Genomic DNA, 19,372 nt, shown 5'->3' on the forward strand with positions numbered 1-19,372 from the left:
AGATTCACGGAGTCTTTGGAGACTTGAGTCAAGAAGGCTTAGAATATCAAGAGGAAGAGAGAATTATTCAAGAAATAATTCAACAATATATATAATACAATACAATTAAAGTAATTTTTTTTGGTAGGTCTGGCTTACACATGTGGTCTGACTTCTTCCAATAATATTTAGTAGCTTGGGAATATGAGCAGAGAAGATAGATGGTTGTGTTGATCAAAAATTGAGTATTAGCAAACATAAATTTGTAAGACAAGAAAGCAAAGGAATTAATTGTGAAAGGCTGTGTCCTTGAATTTATCAACTCTAGAATTAAGACTGTGAAGAGGAGAAAGAGAAGAGAGAGCAGGACTGCTAGTCTGGGAGAAGAAGCAGAGTTGAAGAGACTGGAGGTGATGTTGAGGATGAACAGAGGAAACACTTGGTCAGCAACAGCTTTGGTGGTAAAGTTGTTTGAGATCTCCAATTTCCAGGGACTATGGTGGATGGATGATGATGTTAATGAGATATTTTCTCTCCAAACATGGGAGAACCAAGGGGTGATGTTAAAAACAAATTCATGCTGGACACTTGCAATCTTAAACCAGATTGAACTCTCAATGTGACATCGATTCACTAGTTACATTCCAAGTAAAATTCCAAGATGGAAATAAACCCTAAAGATATCCCACATGTGAACTGTGTACTTTGCTCTGTCAGGACAAATGTCTGAGGGTTTGAGTCTTTTAGAATTTAGTTGTCCAAAGTTCAGGCAGGCCAATATAGGATCTTTCTTTTAAGTTTCTACTTTCTAGTTCCAGACATGGATTCCAGAGTTATGTTAACTGTATGAGATTTCTTCCATTTTTAGGTCCCTTGTTAATCTTCTATGATAGGTAACGAAAAAAATCTAGGGATCAAAATGCAAATTGGTTAAGTAGAGAGCATTTTAAATATATGGCTACATTAATCAAACCAGAATGACTTTAGGCCAATAACTGTAGGTACTAACCAAGTCCTTGAAATCTGTCAATTCTGTCAGGTTTTTAATACCTTTTGTGGTGTTTGTTTGTTTTTTTTTAAAACCAGGATTTAAAAGAAGTACCTAGCTCAAGTACCTGTCCTCTAAGGACAGGGAAGTCATCCAATAAGAATAAAACTCAGTTAAGATAGTTGCTTATATTAGTCTCAAAAGGCTCCCTTTAAGTCAGGAGTTCTTCACCTGAATTCCAGGAACCCTATTCATGGATAGATTTCAGAGGAAAAGTTACATAACTTCTAACTGAAACTCAGCATTTCTTTTCATTAGAATATAGGCAATAAAACCTTATTCTGAGAAGGGACATCAACTTCACTCTCCAATCAAAGACTTTTATGTATATAGTATACCAATAAAAGATTAAGATCTAAGTCAAAGTACTATTAAACTCATTAATAACTTGATTTATTATTGATAAAGTCATTCTGGTTCTTTATAATGACCAGTTTTCTTTTCTAGATCCTTACCAGCCATCTCTTTAATGATTCTTTCTAGAATTTTCTCTAAGAAATGGAGTTAAAGTTCATTGACCCAAACATCTATAATCCCTTTCTTCCCCCTTTTAAAAAGTCAGGACATTTGTCTTTTTGTAATCTTTGTGGAAGCTGTTCTCTTTCAGATAACACTAATAAGATCTCCCCCTACATCCAGGGTCATATCATATGCTGTCCTTATCTATATCTGGCCACTGGATCCAGATGAATCTGGAAGGAAAAGTGAGGTAGGTAACCTTGCACAGCCTTCCCTCACTTAAATCCGATTCACTTGCATGTCATGACCTCCCTGATATCATGGTCCTCTTTGAGAATGAAGGATAAACAATAATAATAATAAAAGAATAAGAACTCATGCTCTAAAGAGAGCCTAAAACTTTATTTGATAATCTATTCCTCTGTTGAATAATTCTTACTATTTAGGAATCTTTATTATCAAGAAATTTAACTTAAAACATTCTGGACATAATACTTCATAATACTTCAATTATGATCTCATTTGATCTTCACAACAACCCTGGGAAGTGGGTGCTATCATTAATCCCATTTTATAATTAGGAAAACTGGATCCAATAGAGGCTAAGGGTTACAAAGCTAGTAGTGTTTGAGGCTACACTTGAATTCAGATCTTTCTGATTCGACTCTATCCAATGAAGCTGCTTAATTCTTCTCAGCTCCCTGCTTTTACTCTATCTTTTGTCAGAAGACACTGGTATGATACAGGAAGATCTATTCAGCTGTGAAAACAGAAGAAAGAGGCAAGCAACAAGAGTATTTCTTTAGAATACTTCTGATAATAACAGCTGAAAGCTGCAATTGTTTGCATCACAGGGTTGGCAAGATTCAGCTAATTGATCATCAAAAGGACCTGGAAAAGTAGTGCCAGCTATGTGCAAAAAGGCTGGAAAGCCCAAGAAAAAATCCAGTGTAGAAAAGCCTTGCTTAGGAGTCGTTGGCAATAGAAGTCCCAGGTGTAAGGAATAAATAGAGCCAAATGGGCAGCTTGCCACAGCCTGGAGCAGAAAGAACAGGCAAGATCTGAGGCTTTCAGTTTTGGCAAGAATAGAAGGCAAGGGGAATGTTCCAGTGACCTGTAGAAAGTACACTTGTTTGTGTTTCTTTAGAGTCAAGTAACAATTACCCACGTTAAAAATTCAGACAAGGTGAAAGGGCTGGAGGATGCCTCTTTACAAAATGAAATGTTCTTTGAGTAAAGGAAGATGTATCTCAAAAGAAGATTCCAAGGAGAAAAAAATGTAGGAAGACAATGGACACTAGGCTCAGGAGGCAAGAGGGGAAAGCAATATATCTCAAAAGATGAAGGGAAGAAGAAGGACTACTAACTATGTAATAGCTTTGAGGCTCTTCCCATAAAGCAGGGGCTCTTCTTTTTTTGTGTGTTATGGACTCTTTGGCAATCTAATGAAGCCCATGGACTCCTTCTTAGACTCAAGTTTTTTAAAAGAACAAAATTAAAATAAAATTACAAAAAAATTCAAACGTTTTGAAATACTATGATCAAAACAGTTTTTTTTCCTCCTCCAAATTTTTTTTAAATTTCTGTCCATGGAATCAACATCCTTCTAGTTACCCATTTGCAACATTAGAACTGTTCTTGATCCTTCCCTTTCCTTTAATTTCCATTTCCAATCAACTGCCAAATTTGTGAATTCTATATCCATCTCTCTTGAATAACAGGGTTTTTTTGGTTTGTTTGTTTTTAGTTTCCAAACACCACATTAAGAACTCCTGCTTTAAAAGATAGGGAAACATCTGAGAACAAGGCTCTGGCCTAACTCTATGGAGTTATGATGAAGTACTACATGCTTATCATGAGAAGAAAAGATGAATCTTCAGAGTTGGGGCCTCCCTAAAGAGAGAAAGTCTAAAGTACTCTATTTTCCCAAAGCACACACACACACACACACACACACACACACACACACACACACACACACACACACACATATATATATATATGTATATATATGCATACATATATACATATATATGTATATATATGCATACATATATATATGTAATGAGGTAAAAGAGAGCTTCTGAGATTTTTCAAACATAATTAGTAAAATTTACTTTTCATGATTGATGTGGAGAAAAATGATGATGATACACATGGGTATATGGAGCTAGCTCAAACCTGAGAGCCAACTATTAGATTTTCAATATGAACTTTTACAACTTAGAAATCAGCACAGAGAATTATTTTTATTTATTTATTTAGTTAGTTAGTTATACATTCATTTATTTATATTGCTTAGACTTAAGAAAATGTTGGAGAAAATGTTAATAATGAAAATTAAACAGAAGTGTTTGTAGGGTCATCCCCTAAAGTCAGAAAGCTGGTTGTTGAACATCCCCATGAAGACATCAGACATTAAAAAGTATAGGCATTTTGAAGTTCTGCAAACTGGGGGAGGGAATTATTAGTATATTTACCACTGCTCCTGATTAAAGGTAGAGGATATTTCCAGTCCATTGCCCCTGCTTCAGTTTTATTTTCCTTCATAGCCTTGATCTTGTGTTGTAATGGATCACGTTAGCTCTCTGGATACCTTATAATCAGCCAGAGTCAGGATAAGCAAAAGTACTTGGTCTTTATTCTTGGTCTTTAGCGGTAGAAGTGAAGGAAATGGATACAGAATCTCTGCGACCTCACCTCTTCATCTGCTGCCCAGAAGTGACTCTGGCTAGTCTTACTCCACCCCCTAGTCCCTTCTACAATTCTCTGTATACACCAAAGGATTGGGCCAGCATTTTCCAAGCATATTCTTATAGAGTATTGTCCAATCAGTAATTAGCCTTAAGTATTTCGTTGTCCTACCTCAGGGCATTAACTCAAGAGTTTCATCCCTTTACACTATGTCATGGTCTTCTTTGAAAACAGAAAAAAATAACCTGTAGCATCTATTTCAACAATGTGTTCTCTGTTACCTTCAAATCTTTGGTCATCTTTACTTTGGTCAACTTAACATCTTAACATCTCATCCTCCTAATGCCCAGCCCTTAGTACCCACAATGATTCATCTTGAAGTTCCCTATGAGCCACTCTGTCTTTCCACAGCATTTCTATCCTAATGCTTCACTGTGACATAGATTATCTCACCCCTGGTTCTTTGGATGTTTTGTCTATATAGGGAAAACTGACAGGTTGTACCAAGTTGTGAAGCCTTTTTGAATACAGTCTTGGAGACAACCTATACCTATGTCCCCAGGAGCAGCCTTGCTAAGTACAGAAAGATTCAAGCAACAATACTCTTGGTCATCAGGTAATGAATTTCTTGGCCAGGGAGAAACATTTAGCATGGAAATATATGTTAATCAAGTGTCCTATAAGTAAGATAGTTATAATTTTGGCAAAGATTAATTATTAACTAAACTAAATGGGGCAACTAGCAGGCAGAATGAATAGTCAGGAAGACCTGAGTTTCAATCCAGCCTTAGACACTTACTAGCTGTATGGTGCTGAGCAAGTCATTTAACTCTGTTTTCTATTGTTTCTTCATACATAAAATGAGCTGGAGGAGGAAATGGCAAACCGCTCCAGTATCTTGGCCAAGAAAATCACAAATGAGGTAACAAAGAAAAAATGACTAAAAACAACAGCAAACATTAAGTGCCTACAATCTTGCAAGACATTACATTAAGTACTTAAGCATACAGACTAAAACAAAACAGTCTCTGCCCACAAGGTACATGAGAAGTATTGTCTTTATTTTATCCCTTTCCTATTTTTTTTCATCCAGCAGATTTAAGTATAAATAAGTGAAATTGAAATAAGTAAAAAATAAGATTTTTATCTACTCTGTGGAGTTCAAGCTCCTTTCTGCTTCTGCAACAATAGTGAAAGAGTAGCAGAATAGAACCTCAAGAGTACTAGAATCATAGGTGTTTGTCAATCTATGAATATTAATTGTATTACAAATGTGAAACCTTTGTCCAATGAAAAACAAGGTGATAGATTAGAGAAGGAATTGAATCATATTAAAATTCCCTCCATAAATGAATCAAAAAGACATAAAGAAGTTATAATTAGATGGAAGCACAGAGCAAAAGTTCTCCTTGGAAAAGCAAATAGTATTTTTTTCCTATATGCTTCAAAATAACAAAAGGATTTCTTGGGATACTTGGTCCATTTCAGTTTGTGAGTTCCTTGATACACAGACTGTTTTTTGTCTCTTTTTGTATACCTAGCACTTAGCATAATGCCTGACACTTACTAGATATTAAAAAAAATACTTATTGACTGATTGATTGAATTCAGAATGCAGGAGGAGAAAAAAGAAAGACCATCCTTGAGAATAATACAGCTTATGTATCAATATTTGTTGCATTAGAGAAAGTATAGAAATTATAAAAAGAACATGATTCAATCCTGTAAACCAAATCAAAATATATTTTTGATACAGAGTAACTTTCTTTGTGAAGTTGGAAAGGAGGAAGGTGGAAAATATGTTAGTATCACCATTTTGCAGATTGATAAATGAAAAGAACTAAAGGCTTAGTAAGCATCCCAGAAGCTTCATTTTTAGATTATGAATACTTAGGAAAAAAATTGAAAGGAGCACTGGACATAATGTGTACTGAACAACATCACACAAATGAAATTGATCATATTTCAGAAAGACAGGAAATGTTACAGAAATACAGAAAAAGAAAAAATTCAAGATTAACTATTTGTGTATCTTAGACTATTGATTAGTTAGAGCAAAGATCATAAACAATATATTAGAAGGATAAAGATGAAACCACCTTTTGTATGACTGCAACATCTTTTTAACCTTTTAGAACAAGCTGATGACTTGAATATAGGAAATGAATAAATACAGAAATATATTTAAGTATTTAAAGATTTATTTAAGTATTCAGTATTTAAGATTTTTTTTTCTTAGAGAAAGAGAATATAAGTGCCTTTGTGGGCAGGGATTGCTTTATTTTTGATTGTTGTATCACTATCACTTAGCCTAATGCTTATCATATGGGAGGCACTTACTAAAAGGTTGCTTAAGTTGAATGAAATTGGATTATAGCTAATATAAAGGCCTTACCATAATGAGGAAGCCAAATGGACACAGAAGCTTTCTTAGCTAGCAAATATTTGATCTACTTATCACATAGAGATTTTATATATATGTTTACATATACATATATAAAATATAGTCAAAGGCAACACTTATTTTGATTGTAGACTCATTTGCAGTTGTTTATGGAGAAGAATAATGGGAAAATTAAAGAATTTTGATAGAAAAATAAGCTTATTCAGTGGTGTGGTACTCAAATAAGCTACATCATCCTCAAAGCATTTATAAAATAAACTAAAAGGAGAGTAACAGAGAGATGCAAAATGGAAGAGACTTGGCAATCTAACTAAAGTGATCTTTTTCTATCATGAATGAAATGAAGCTACCACATTTGAACTCAATATTCAAAGAATTTAATAATTTAACATGGCATTTAAGAAGATAAAAATCAGGAAAATGAGCTAGTTGAGATCAAATACACTTAGAAGAAACTATATTAGGGGTAACATAAAATTGGAAGTCCTGAGATATTTTTTTTTTTGAGACTGGGAAAAATTAACATTCATGAAATTGATACAAAAGAAAGAATAAGTGTCATACTACTTAATAAAGTAAAAATAAAAAGTCAAAATATCAAGAAAGATAAATAGGGTAACCATATTATTTCCAAAACATTAAATATTAACTTACTAAATAATAGCATGCAAAAGAATAGGAGACAATTAACTGAATTGTAGAAAGGCACAACTAGGAAAATAGTAAATATAGGAAACTTGAATGTTCCATGTTCTGAGCTAGAAAAATATTCAACATAAAGAGAAATAAGAAGAAACATATATAACTAAATAATCTGCAGGAGAATTTAGAGTTAAATGAGTTGTGGCATTGTCTGAATGGTAAAATTAAAGAAAATACACATTTCTTAGATCCATAAAGCACTTTCACAAAAACAGATAATTTGCCAGGGCACAGAGAAATTATGCTGTTGTTCATTCATTTACTTGGGTCCAACTCTTCATAACTCCCATGCAAAATAGCATACCAGGACCTTCCATCTTGCACTATCTTTCAAAGTCAGTCCAAGCTCACATTTATTGTTTCCATGATACTATCTATCCATCTCATCTTCTGCTATTCATTTCTCTTTTTGCCTTCAATCTTTCCTAGCATAAGTCTTTTCCAATGTGTCTTGTCTTCTTATTATATGACCAAAATATTTATATTTCAGTTTCAGTATTTGACTTTGCAGTGAAGAGTTTGAATTAGTATTGACTGATTTTATCTTCTTGCTGTCCAAGAGACTTTCACAAGTCTCCACCACTAGAATTCAAAAACACTGATTCTTTGGTTCTCCATTTTCCTTATAATCCAACTCTCACAGCTATTCATTACTACTGGAAAAATCATAACTTTGACTTTCTGGACCTTTTTCCATAAAGGAATCACCTTTGTTAGCAAGGTGATTCTCTGCTTTTTAGTATGTCACAGATTTGCCATAGTTTTCCTTTCAAAGAAAGAAAGCATCTTTAATTTCACTACTGCAGTCGCCATCTTCAGTGATCTTTGATTTGCCTGTTCAACATCTCTACCAGGATGCTTTTTCATATTTCATAGATTTAGAGTAGTCAGGGATTTAGACCACATCCAACACTTTATTTTACAGATGGAGACAGAGATCCAAGGAAAATTAGTAACTTTCCAGAAGTTTCGAAGGTAATAAATGGTAGAGACTGGATTTGAACTTAGTTCTCTAATTTCACACCATTCCATTGAACCATGATGTTCAACACCCTTCATATCCCAAATTCTACATATCTATAATACTCATTACTTTTCATCATTAAACCCACATATGCTAATTTCTGGTACCATCAGTCTTTCTTGAATACCAGATTGTATCCTTAGAGTTATTCTAGACTCTTTACTCCACCCATATCCAATCAATTGCCAAAACTTTTGTTGACCCTACTTATAGAAAATTTCTCATATTGTCCCTTAGTTTCCATTCATAGTCCTAACCCTAGTTCAAGTTGTCAGCTCTTCCTGCCCAGACTATTATATAAACCTCCTAATTTCTGCTCCTGTATTCAGTTTTTTCCAGTCTGATTCACCCTTCAAACAGTAGTAAAATTTTATACTTAAAGCACAGGTATCTTGCAACATACCCTTGTAACTTCCTATTTTCTCCAGGATTAAATATTAATTCCTCTGTTGGTAATTTAAAAGTTTTCATGATTTAGATATGACACATTCAGTTTCCCTCTCACATTCTGGCCTTCTTACTGTTTCCCATCCATAGCTCTCCAGCTCTCACTTCTCTATCTTGTCACTTGTTGTCTGTCCCCCAAGTCTGGAATGCACTCCCTCGTTATCTGTTTGCTTCTTAAAAGTCTTGACTTGAGACAATTCTGAAGATTTGTCATGAAAACTGCTTTCCATTTCTAGAGAAAGAATTTATGGAGTCTGAATGCAGTTTGAAGCACACTTTGTAAACTTTATTTTTCTTGTTTTTTTTTCCTCTGTGTTTTCTTTTACAACACAACTAATATGGATTTTTTTTTTTTTGCATGACTGCACATGTATAATTTATATCAAATTGCTTTCTTTCTTAAGCCAGGGAGGGGAGGGAGAAAGGGAATTTGGAACTCAAAAATTTTTTTAATGAATGTTAAAATTTGTTTTTACATGTAATTGAAAAAAAATAACTAAAAAATAAGTCTTTTTTATTACAGCTCAGTTCAAATTAGGTACTATCATACTTTCCATCTCATTTGGTGCTCTTAACAAACCCCTGTTGAAGTTATTTTGAATTTGTTTGTCTATGTACAGATACCCAGAGTCAGGAATACCTGAATTCAGACCAGGCTCAGATACTTACTAGCTATGTGACCCGGGCAAGTCACTTAACCCTATTTGTCTCAGTTTCTTCATCTATAAAAAGAGCTGAAGAAGAAAATGACAAACTACTTTGGTATCTCTGCCAAGAAAACCTCAAATTGGGTCGCAAACAATTGGATAGGACTAAACAACAACACAACAACAATATACATTATATCTTAATAATAAAATGTTAGTTCATTGAGAACAATTACTATTTGTTTTTTGTCATTGTGTTCTAGCTCTTCACCAAATGATTGTACCTAATACTTACTTGATAAATGCTAAAAGAGGCAAATTGGGAGTTTGCCTTTTCCTTTCTCATGTTTTCATCAAGTATACCCTAAATTTCAATCTTCCACCAAAATTAAGAACACATTCTTCTATATCCCTTGAAAATGTTGATCCAACTTATTCCTCAGAGTTTACTATCTGACATGATAACTTCCATTTTTAGAGAGTTGTAATTGTTAAAAAGTTATTTCTTAAATGGAGTTGAAATCTATTTATACTTTCACGATAATATCTCCTTTGGAGTTATACTATCTGAACTCTAAATCAGAAATTATATTTGAGTTTAGCACTTACTAGCCATATGATATCTATTCTAAGTTTCAGTTTCCTCAGTTATAAAATGGGGATAAGAACACTTAAACCATCTCACTTTAAACTTCCATACAAATATATGGTGCTGTTGCTACTACTATAATCATAAAGAATAATTCTATTCTCTCTTACACATCATGGTCATTTAGATATCCAAAATCCATTATTATGTCCCACTTATTCATTTGGCATGAATTATTTATTATTTTAGCTACTTTCCTTAGCTCATAATTCAACATACTAATATCACTCTTAGGGAAGCATGAGTCATGTTGAGGTATGAACTGATAGCCCCTCATGAAGAAAGAAAACATAATTTTTAAAAAAATGTTACTGAATTGGGAATTTAATTACTGATATTTAGAGGTGAAAATATGATACATTCATTAAAGAACTAGAATTGAGGCTGGGTTCATCTTTTCTCTAACATATACTTGTAAGGGCCCTTTAAATGGGTGGACACAGTGCATCGGGAGATTGAGGCCCAGAAGTAATTTCTGTGGATATTAGGACTGCCCTTGGGCGGGATCCTGGCCATATTGAGATAGTTTCGTAATGGGTGACTCTCTCGCTGATTGGCTGTGTGTGTGACCTCACAGGCCCTATGTAAGCCCACTGCAGGCAGCAACCGCCCTCTTTAACCTCGTGCTGTTCACCCTGGCTCCCTAGCCTGGGTGGCCAAGCCAAGATGGGTAGCCAAAAGAGGTAAGGGTTTTGGTAGTGAACACATGGGTCTTCTGACCAGGTGTTCACCAGGGAACCAACAAGTCAGGGCATCAGTTAGGGCATTATGTGAGTAGGTATAATAAAGGCTTTTAAGATTACACGTGGCTGTTCTTGAGTGCGCTACCGGTTATTAAGCTATAGATTCAAGAGATTGTGGCCAGAGACCTTAGAAGGCCTCAGAGGAGGCGAGCCGGGTAGAGTTCACACTGCAAAGGACAGTGGTCAAAGGTACTCTGGTGGGTCTAGGACAGACTAGTAATTGTAACTGCCAGGAGAGCACGTTACATATACTAGCTATGTAACAATAGATAAACCTCTTCTAGCCTTTCATTACCAGAAAATTCTCTAAAGATTACAAATGATATTAGACAGGCTGCCATACTGAATTGGTAGAGGTGGTTTCCATGTTGAAAGTTCCCAATAATAAATAATAAATCTTAGCTTGGAGTCAGGAAGACCCCACTAAGTATTCAAACCTGGACAATACAGTTAACTTTTCTTTATCTCAATTTCCTCAATTATAAAATGGATATAATAGTAATACTTCCCTCCCCGTATTTTTGTGAGATCAAATAAGATTATTTTGTATAATACTTAGTACAGTAGACATATAAAGTAAGCCCTTATTAAATTCTTTATTTCCTTCTTTCCTGCTAATATCAAATCTGGACTGAAAAAAATGTACTTCCTAAATAGTGAAGAAAAAAACTGGAGGGAAAAAATTCAAGTGACAAAATGCACATAATTTTCTGATTTTAAACAATGGATTAAGACTATCTTCAAATGACTCCTGAATGTATATTGTAACTGTTCAATGTTCACATTTTTAATAAATCACTTCATAGTTTTCTTGTTCAGAAACCAAAAATCATTTTCTTATGAAATTAGGTAATAGAATTATGTTTGTTATGAATATATGTACACACAGCTGCCAATCTTATTTTTTGAATTATCCATTTGATCAAAAGGGATATATGTATTTCCATTGGCTATTTTTGAATACTGTTACTATAAGCATTGTTTACTTGTATATACTTGCAAACATCTTGATTTGGCTTATCTTTAGTTAACGAACATTTCTTAGAAGTTTTAAAACAGACATGTCATAATCTTTTTCACTATGATTTCTGAAGAAAAGCAAATGCTTATTATGTTTGCCTTAACTTGTAGACTAATCCTAATTATTATTCCAAAAATAAACAGTTTTTTTAAAAGTTAAATATCAGACTTTAGATGTGATTTGACCAGTGTACAAGACAATGACTATTACATGACTGAAATTTCATTTCATTTGGACAATTTTCTGTAATTAATAACCTAAGAGAACTAGACATATCAACAAAAAGAGCTAGGTCCAAATCTCATCTCTGACACATACTGATTTTGTGAACAAATTTAACCAACTCTAACTTTCAGATAAGAAGCCAACTTGCATTTATAAGAAAATATTGAGTTTTTTCAAGAGTTACCAATTAAATCACAAAATGAGAGACAGAGAGATACACATGGAGGGAGCCAGAGAGACAGAGACAGAGAGAGACTGAGACACAGAGAAAGAGAGACACAGAGAGAAAAATTATATTAGTTCTGGTAGATTTTTTTTTTTTTTTTGTTAGAGAAGTTGGGAGTAAAATTGCAGCCATATTAAGATCTTGGTTCATAATGGAATTACAGACAACTAAAACCTTGGAGCTATATTGCTTGAACTACTGTTTTGTTTTGTTCTTAAAATAAGGTATAGAATTTAATTTTTGTTAAGCTTTATTATCTTACTTTTAGTTGCCATTTCAAACTAAAAGAATCTTTGAAAATATTGATTTTATCATGGAAAATATTCTGGTGTAATGAATTCAACACAAGTTAAGTGTAGCCTATAAAAGTACTTGGAGTCCTTATCCCAATTTCCACTTATATTTGCATATTGGATCCCCAGAATGTGGCTAAATACATCTACCCCTTTGAGGTGCTAAGAATTGGTGTTCTTCCCTACTTTTGAAGAATTTTTATGTATTCTCCCCAATAGTAGTTGCCAGTTAAATTAATATCTTCCTTTTATAGCTAGTTGACCCAGTAATCCCTGATATCATTTAACTATTTAACACCAATTTGCTTTTATGAAAGGCTATTTTTTGAACATATAAACACATCTGTAGTAAAAACATTCTGTCCTATACTGCCTTAATCTCTAAGAATAGTAAGTCAATACTGAGACTAATAACTATATAACTCACATTTCGATAGATATTTAAGGGTTACAAAGCACTTCCCATATAACAACTACCTGTGTTAAAGGTGATAAAAGCATTATTAACCTTATTATAAAAATGAAAAAAACAAAACCCAGAGACTGAGAGTCAAGGTTTTAAATATGGCTTATGAATGTTAGTTGAAAAAATTGTGGATTTCAAATAGTACAGATGCAAGCACAAATCCCAGTGGCATTCTACCAGAGACATCTTGCCAACTTGGCATTCATTTTGAATAACACCAGCACTTAATACAGTGTCTTAAACTTTGTAGGTGCTTAATAAGTGTTTGACATCTGACTGACTAATTCCATTAGACCAGGCCTTCAACGAGCATCAAATCTTATTTATTTATTTATTCTCTGTGGGGTTTTTTCAAATTATTATAACTTTTTATTTACAAGATATATGCATGGATAATTTTTCAGCATTGACAATTGCAAAACCTTTTGTTCCAACTTTTTCCCTCCCCCCCCCCCCACCTCCTCCCAGATGGCAGGTTGACCAACACATGTTAAATATGTTAAAGAATAAGTTAAATACAATATATGTATACATGTCCATACAGTTATTTTGCTGCACAAAAAGAAATGGACTTTGAAATAGTGTACAATTAACCTGTGAAGGAAACAAAAAATGCAAGTGGACAAAAATAAAGGGATTGGGAATTATATGTAGTGGTTCATACTCATTTCCCAGAGTTCTTTCACTGGGTGTAGCTGGTTCAGTTCATTACTGCTCTATTGGAACTGATTTGGTTCATCTCATTGTTGAAGAGGGCCACATCCATCAGAATTTGTCATCATATAGTATTATTGTTGAAGTATACAACAATCTCCTGGTTCTGCTCATTTCACTCAGCATCAGTTCATGTAAGTCTCTCTAGGCCTTTCTGAAATTATCTTGCTGGTCATTTCTTACAGAACAATAATATTCCATAATATTCATATACCATAATTTATTCAGCCATTCTACAATTGATGGGCATCCACTCAGTTTCCAGTTTCTGGCCACTACAAGGAGGGCTGCCACAAACATTCTTGCACATACAGGTCCCTTTCCCTTCTTTAAGATCTCTTTGGGATATAAGTCCAGTAATAACACTGCTAGATCAAAGGGTATGCACAGTTTAATAACTTTTTGAGCATAGTTCTAAATCATTCACCAAAATGGCTGGATAGATGTATTCACAATTCCACCAACAATGCATCAGTGTCCCTATTTTCCCACATACTCTCCAACATTCCGCATTATATTCCCCTATCATTCTAGCCAATCTGACAGGTGTTATAGTATCTCAGAGTTGTCTTAATTTGCATTTCTATGATTAATAATGGCTTGGATCATCTTTTCATATGGCTAGAAATAGTTTCAATTTCTTCATCTGAGAATTGTCTGTTCATATCCTTTGACCATTTATCAACTGGAGAATGGCTTGATTTCTTTAAATTAGAGTCAATTATCTATGTATTTTGGAAATGAGACCTTTATCAGAAACTTTGACTGTAAAAATGTTTTCTCAATTTATTGAACAAGCATCAAATCTAATTGTATTGTCATTTAGTCTAAAGTTTCTTAAATTATGGATCATGACCCCATGTGGGGTTGCACTGAATGTGGGGATCACAAAATTATGATTTATTATCAGCATTTGATTTGTATACTTATTTTATATACCTCTATACCCAGGAAACACACAAATATTTTTTAGTAGAAAAGGGGTTGCAAATAGAAAAAGTTTAAGAAGCTCTAGTCTAGTGTATATCTCACCATTTTTTCTACAAGTTTACTAAAAATTAATTTATCAAATTCATTGATAAAGTATTGGTAAACTATGTCTGCTGCATAGCCCTGTCTACTTAAACTTCATAACCCTGTCAAAAAAATCAGGTTAATTTGGTATGACTTATTCTTATTGAATGATTGAAGTTCGTATTGAGGCCATTAGGATTCTTTTTAACATCTTCCTTTCCTAGATGTTCACTAATGAACCTATTTTTTTTAAATGATTCTAGAATTTCTCCAGGATTTTTAATTGAGTTCAGTAACCTAAAACTTTTACACTTTAGTCTGTTCCTTTTTTCTATAAGTTGGAATAATATCTTTCAAATATCACTAATATCAGTTCCATAAGCACATTTACCAGAATATCACTGGTAAGGATCAAGTGACTCAAATTCATCAAGTCAGCAAGGTGTTTTATTATTTCTTTACTTAAATTTCTACTTTCTGTTTATCATTTTTTGTTCCAATATTTCCAAATACTTAATTTTTTTCTCTCTTTGACAGAGAAAACAAACAAAATAAAAATTAAGTAGTTCTGACTTGTCTGTTATCATTTATCATCATTTATTATTTTCCATCTCATTCACTGCAGTTACTGATTCTATCTGTTCTTTGATCAACCTTTTTGTTCAATATAATTTTTAAAAAAACACAACTTTTTTGTGGTTCCTGAGATTCACTTAAGTTTCATCTCATTCTGAACTTTAGCATTTCTATTGCTATTTTTAAAGGGTTATGCCATACTTTCTATTTATGCTTTGTCATTTGCTCTTGATTTTATTTACATATATGTCTTTTTAAAATTAAAATTGGCTTATGAATTCATTGAGCATCCACATTGGTTTCTCCAAATAGCTTCTGTGTTTCCTCTTTATTGAAATTATTTCCTTTTGTGTCTTCAAAATTTCATTCTTGAAAGTTTCTGACCCTTCTCTTGGATGATTTCCCCTGCAGAATTTAAGCCCAGGGGTTACTAATTATCCTTCCTTTGAAATATGTCTTACTAAAATCTACAGTGATTGTGTGAATGACTTATCTTTCCTTTATCACAAACTCTAGGAGGAATGATCACTTTTCCTCAATGTCCCTGTTGTTTCTACTTCATCAATCAAATCCTCTCTGTTAGGGGAAATTAGGTACTGAATATATTTTCCACTTAGGGCAATTAGTGCATAGAACTTTGGACCAGGAAGGTCTGAGTTCAAATGCTATTTCAGATATTAGTTGTGTAATTTTGGAAAGTCATTTAACCCTGTTTCCTTTAATTTCCTCATCTATAAAACAAGCTGGAGGAGCAAATGGCAATCTACCCTAGTACCTCTGCCAAGAAAATCTCAAATGGGATCACGAAGAGTCAGACATGACAGAAATGATACAAGATTTCCCCCTCGTTGTTTTCTCCATTTTTGAAGGATTTGCACAGGTTAAGAAGTTATTGCTTACTCTGCTATTGGCAGAGAAAGCATGAGCCATTATCTAGATAATTAAAATTTCCCAATTTGTGATCTGTTTCCAAAACTCAACTATTTCCTCTTTCTATCTGGGTGTTGTGTAGTATAATTCAATGACAAAATTGCTTCTGTTTCTCATTTCATTGACCTTCAAACAAATCTTTCCAACATTCTTTATCACTAGCTTCTTATTTTCTTTACATGTGTATAACTTCGACATAGACAGTGCTACAGACAATCCCCCTTTTAATGATCCTGTGGTTTTTTTTTTTTTTTTTAAAGCAAGGCATACTTATCCAGCATAATATTCTAATTATTAGTTTTATTCTACCAGAACTCAGTGATACCCATGAGGTTAAAAATGGAATACTTGTTTTAGACCCACTAGTTCTTTTTTGTTCTTGCTTAAACTTCTAGCATTTTTGTAAAGACATTTAAGGTCATGGGCTTTAAGATGATCAGATAGAAGAATGTTCATAAAGAGCTTTTTGAACCACAATGTGTTATGTAAATTCTGATATTATTAGTATCATTATTATTATTACCCTGGGCAGCAATTTGTCTGGGCCTGAAGACTGGCACATTCAAAGTACTAGGTACTTTCTTAATATCTTCCAACCTAGGCTAGGCAATATTGACCTCATAACCATTTTTTTTGTTTATTTTTTTCTCAATAGTATTTTATTTTTCCAAATACATGCAAAGATAGTTTTCAACATTCATTTTTGTAAGACTTTGTGTTGCAAATTTTTCTACCCCCCTCTTATCTTTCTCCCTCCCTAGAGGGAGCAAGCAATCCAATATAATAACTATTTTTTTTTTCTAAAATTTCCAACTTAAAATATTTCCTCAGTAAAGAAGGCACAAGAAAAATCATCATTGGATACTTCTGTTTTCTCTCTATCAAATGTTAACTCAATACCTTCTCAGGAGTAGAATTATTAAATCACTTTCTTGTTCATTGTATTCTGAAAGCTTTTTTTTTTTTTTTTTTTAAGGTGAAAGACTTTTAATATTAGCATTAATCATATTTTGCAAGCAATTTTCTGATACAATTCTTTTAGTTTTATGCCACTCTCTTGTCTTCATTTTTTTGGGCTGAGCTCCTTCTTCTCACTTCTCGTATTTCATACTTGGGCTTATATTACTCAGAGCTCCCTGCAGCAGCATATATCTATGCAGGATAATCCATTAACCTCTCTGGATCTCAGACTCTTCATCTGTAAAATAAAAGAGTTGGATTAAATGATTGCTAGTCTCTTTTGAGCTCTGAAATGGAGTGTACTGTTCTATATTTTAGACTAATGAATTTAGAATAGGAATTTTAGAGTTAGAAATAACCTTACAGATCATTTCCAGTACTAACTTGACAGTTGAGGATACTATCAGCAAAGTCACCCAGAAGATCTGTGGCAGTTCTGGGACTAATGATCTTTCTACTTTCTACTCTTATTTCAGAGTAATTTGTTCTTATTTTCCAGAACTCCAAATTGAGTTACCTTCATTTTAATTATTAATGAACATAAGATTTAAATTAAAAATCCTATCTTTAGGATAATTTTGATATTTTTATTGAACAGGTATTGAAAATAGACTTAAATTGGATAAATCTTCAATTCAGTCCAAGAGGGCGTTAACAATATAACCTCTTAGGTATAAAAGTGAAAACATTCTTTCTTGGCTCTCTCTTCAGATTCTCCCTCTTATCCCTAGCCTAAAAAGAGAATCACTCCTTGGCTCTAAGCAAGTTCTGCAGTTTCCAGCAAAAAGGCTTTGTTAAACTCCTTCGAGTAATCTAGCCTGCATATTAATATGAACCTAGTCTTCAGATGAATTTTCTCAGAAAAATATGGGGTGAGTTCACTCCCTGGCACCTCCCCAATTTTGTCATGCCTGATTCATGCCCTGCTTTTAAAGGTTTGCATCTGGGTACCACATGGATACTTCAGAGTTGTACAGTGCCCAAGTGTAGAACTATTGTCATTCTCACAGCTATCCTAGGAACCAATTCCTTGGATATGGCACTTTGAGAGAGTTCCTTGAGACTTAGCTCTCAGAAATCTCAATCAGATACTGGGATGTGACTAATATTGCACAGAAGTAGCAAGTCAGGTGAATATCATAGGACTATGAGTAGGTCAGTAAGTTGTAAAAAAAAAAAGTAATAATAACTGAAGCATATGTATATGTATATGTTAAATATAAAGTGATGATTGGCTACCTGACAACACCATTGTTATACATCCACTCATACCTCATGTTGTATGTTAGCTCTTTGTCTGTAAGATTATGATGGAAACTATTAAATTTTCTCTCCAAAGTGCCTGCTTTTTGATATTATATTTTAAAATTTCACCTAAATAAAAATGTTAGGAAAGGGAATTGTGGTGGGATACACATATAGAGGAAGATGGAATCATTCAATTCTGCACCCCTAAATCTACTTAGGGATGACTCTACTCATTTTTCTACTCTATACTTGGCATAGAACTACAGATGTCAATGGTTTCTGTCTTTACATATTCTTATTGCCATATACCTCCCCCCACCCTATTTGAGGAAAAAGTTGGGCAAATGAGTATTTAAGAGTTTCTGTATTCTCCAAGATTTTATGAAAAAACAAATGACCTTTCTCCTTACTGCCTAAAAAGTTATAAATATAAAGCATAGCACACCTGAGAGATTACCATTCCAACATGTAAGGTAAGGAGAGGAAACTGGTAAGGAAACTGGGACTCAAAGAGGGGATACAAATGCTCAGGGATACAAATATAATAAGTACCAGAGCCAGGATTTATGTTTTGGATTCCATATCTCTCTCTCTGTCTCTGTCTCTGTCTCCGTCTCTGTCTCTCTCTTCCTGACTCTGTCTCTGTCTCTCCTCCTCCTCCTCTTTCTCCTTCTCCTCCTTCTTCTCCTTCTCTTTCTTCTTCTCCATCTTCTTTCTTCTTTTCTATTTTTCTCTTTCTCCTTTTCTTTCAATATGTGTATGTCTTTCCTCCTTCCCACCTTGAAAGAATATCTCTTCAAATAAACAATGAGTTAGTCATAGAACTGAATAATAGGAAATCAGGCTAGATTATATTTAAGAAAACAAACTTTACTATCTTTGATCTTAAGCTACACAGCACTA

At 33.7% G+C, this 19,372-nt stretch overlaps 1 long non-coding RNA gene across 1 annotated transcript in view; it reads left to right on the plus strand.

Annotated features, from left to right (window-relative positions):
- The window catches only part of LOC141555520 (uncharacterized), a 52,623-nt gene that overhangs the window by 22,051 nt on the left and 11,200 nt on the right, over positions 1 to 19,372 (plus strand). Inside the window, exons 3-4 of the long non-coding RNA XR_012486223.1 lie at positions 308 to 440; positions 1,667 to 1,736. This is a non-coding gene — a long non-coding RNA (uncharacterized LOC141555520). The remainder of the gene's footprint in view (positions 1 to 307; positions 441 to 1,666; positions 1,737 to 19,372) is intronic.

The sequence above is a fragment of the Sminthopsis crassicaudata genome, chromosome 1 (assembly GCF_048593235.1).
Source record: "Sminthopsis crassicaudata isolate SCR6 chromosome 1, ASM4859323v1, whole genome shotgun sequence".
NCBI lineage: Eukaryota > Metazoa > Chordata > Mammalia > Dasyuromorphia > Dasyuridae > Sminthopsis > Sminthopsis crassicaudata.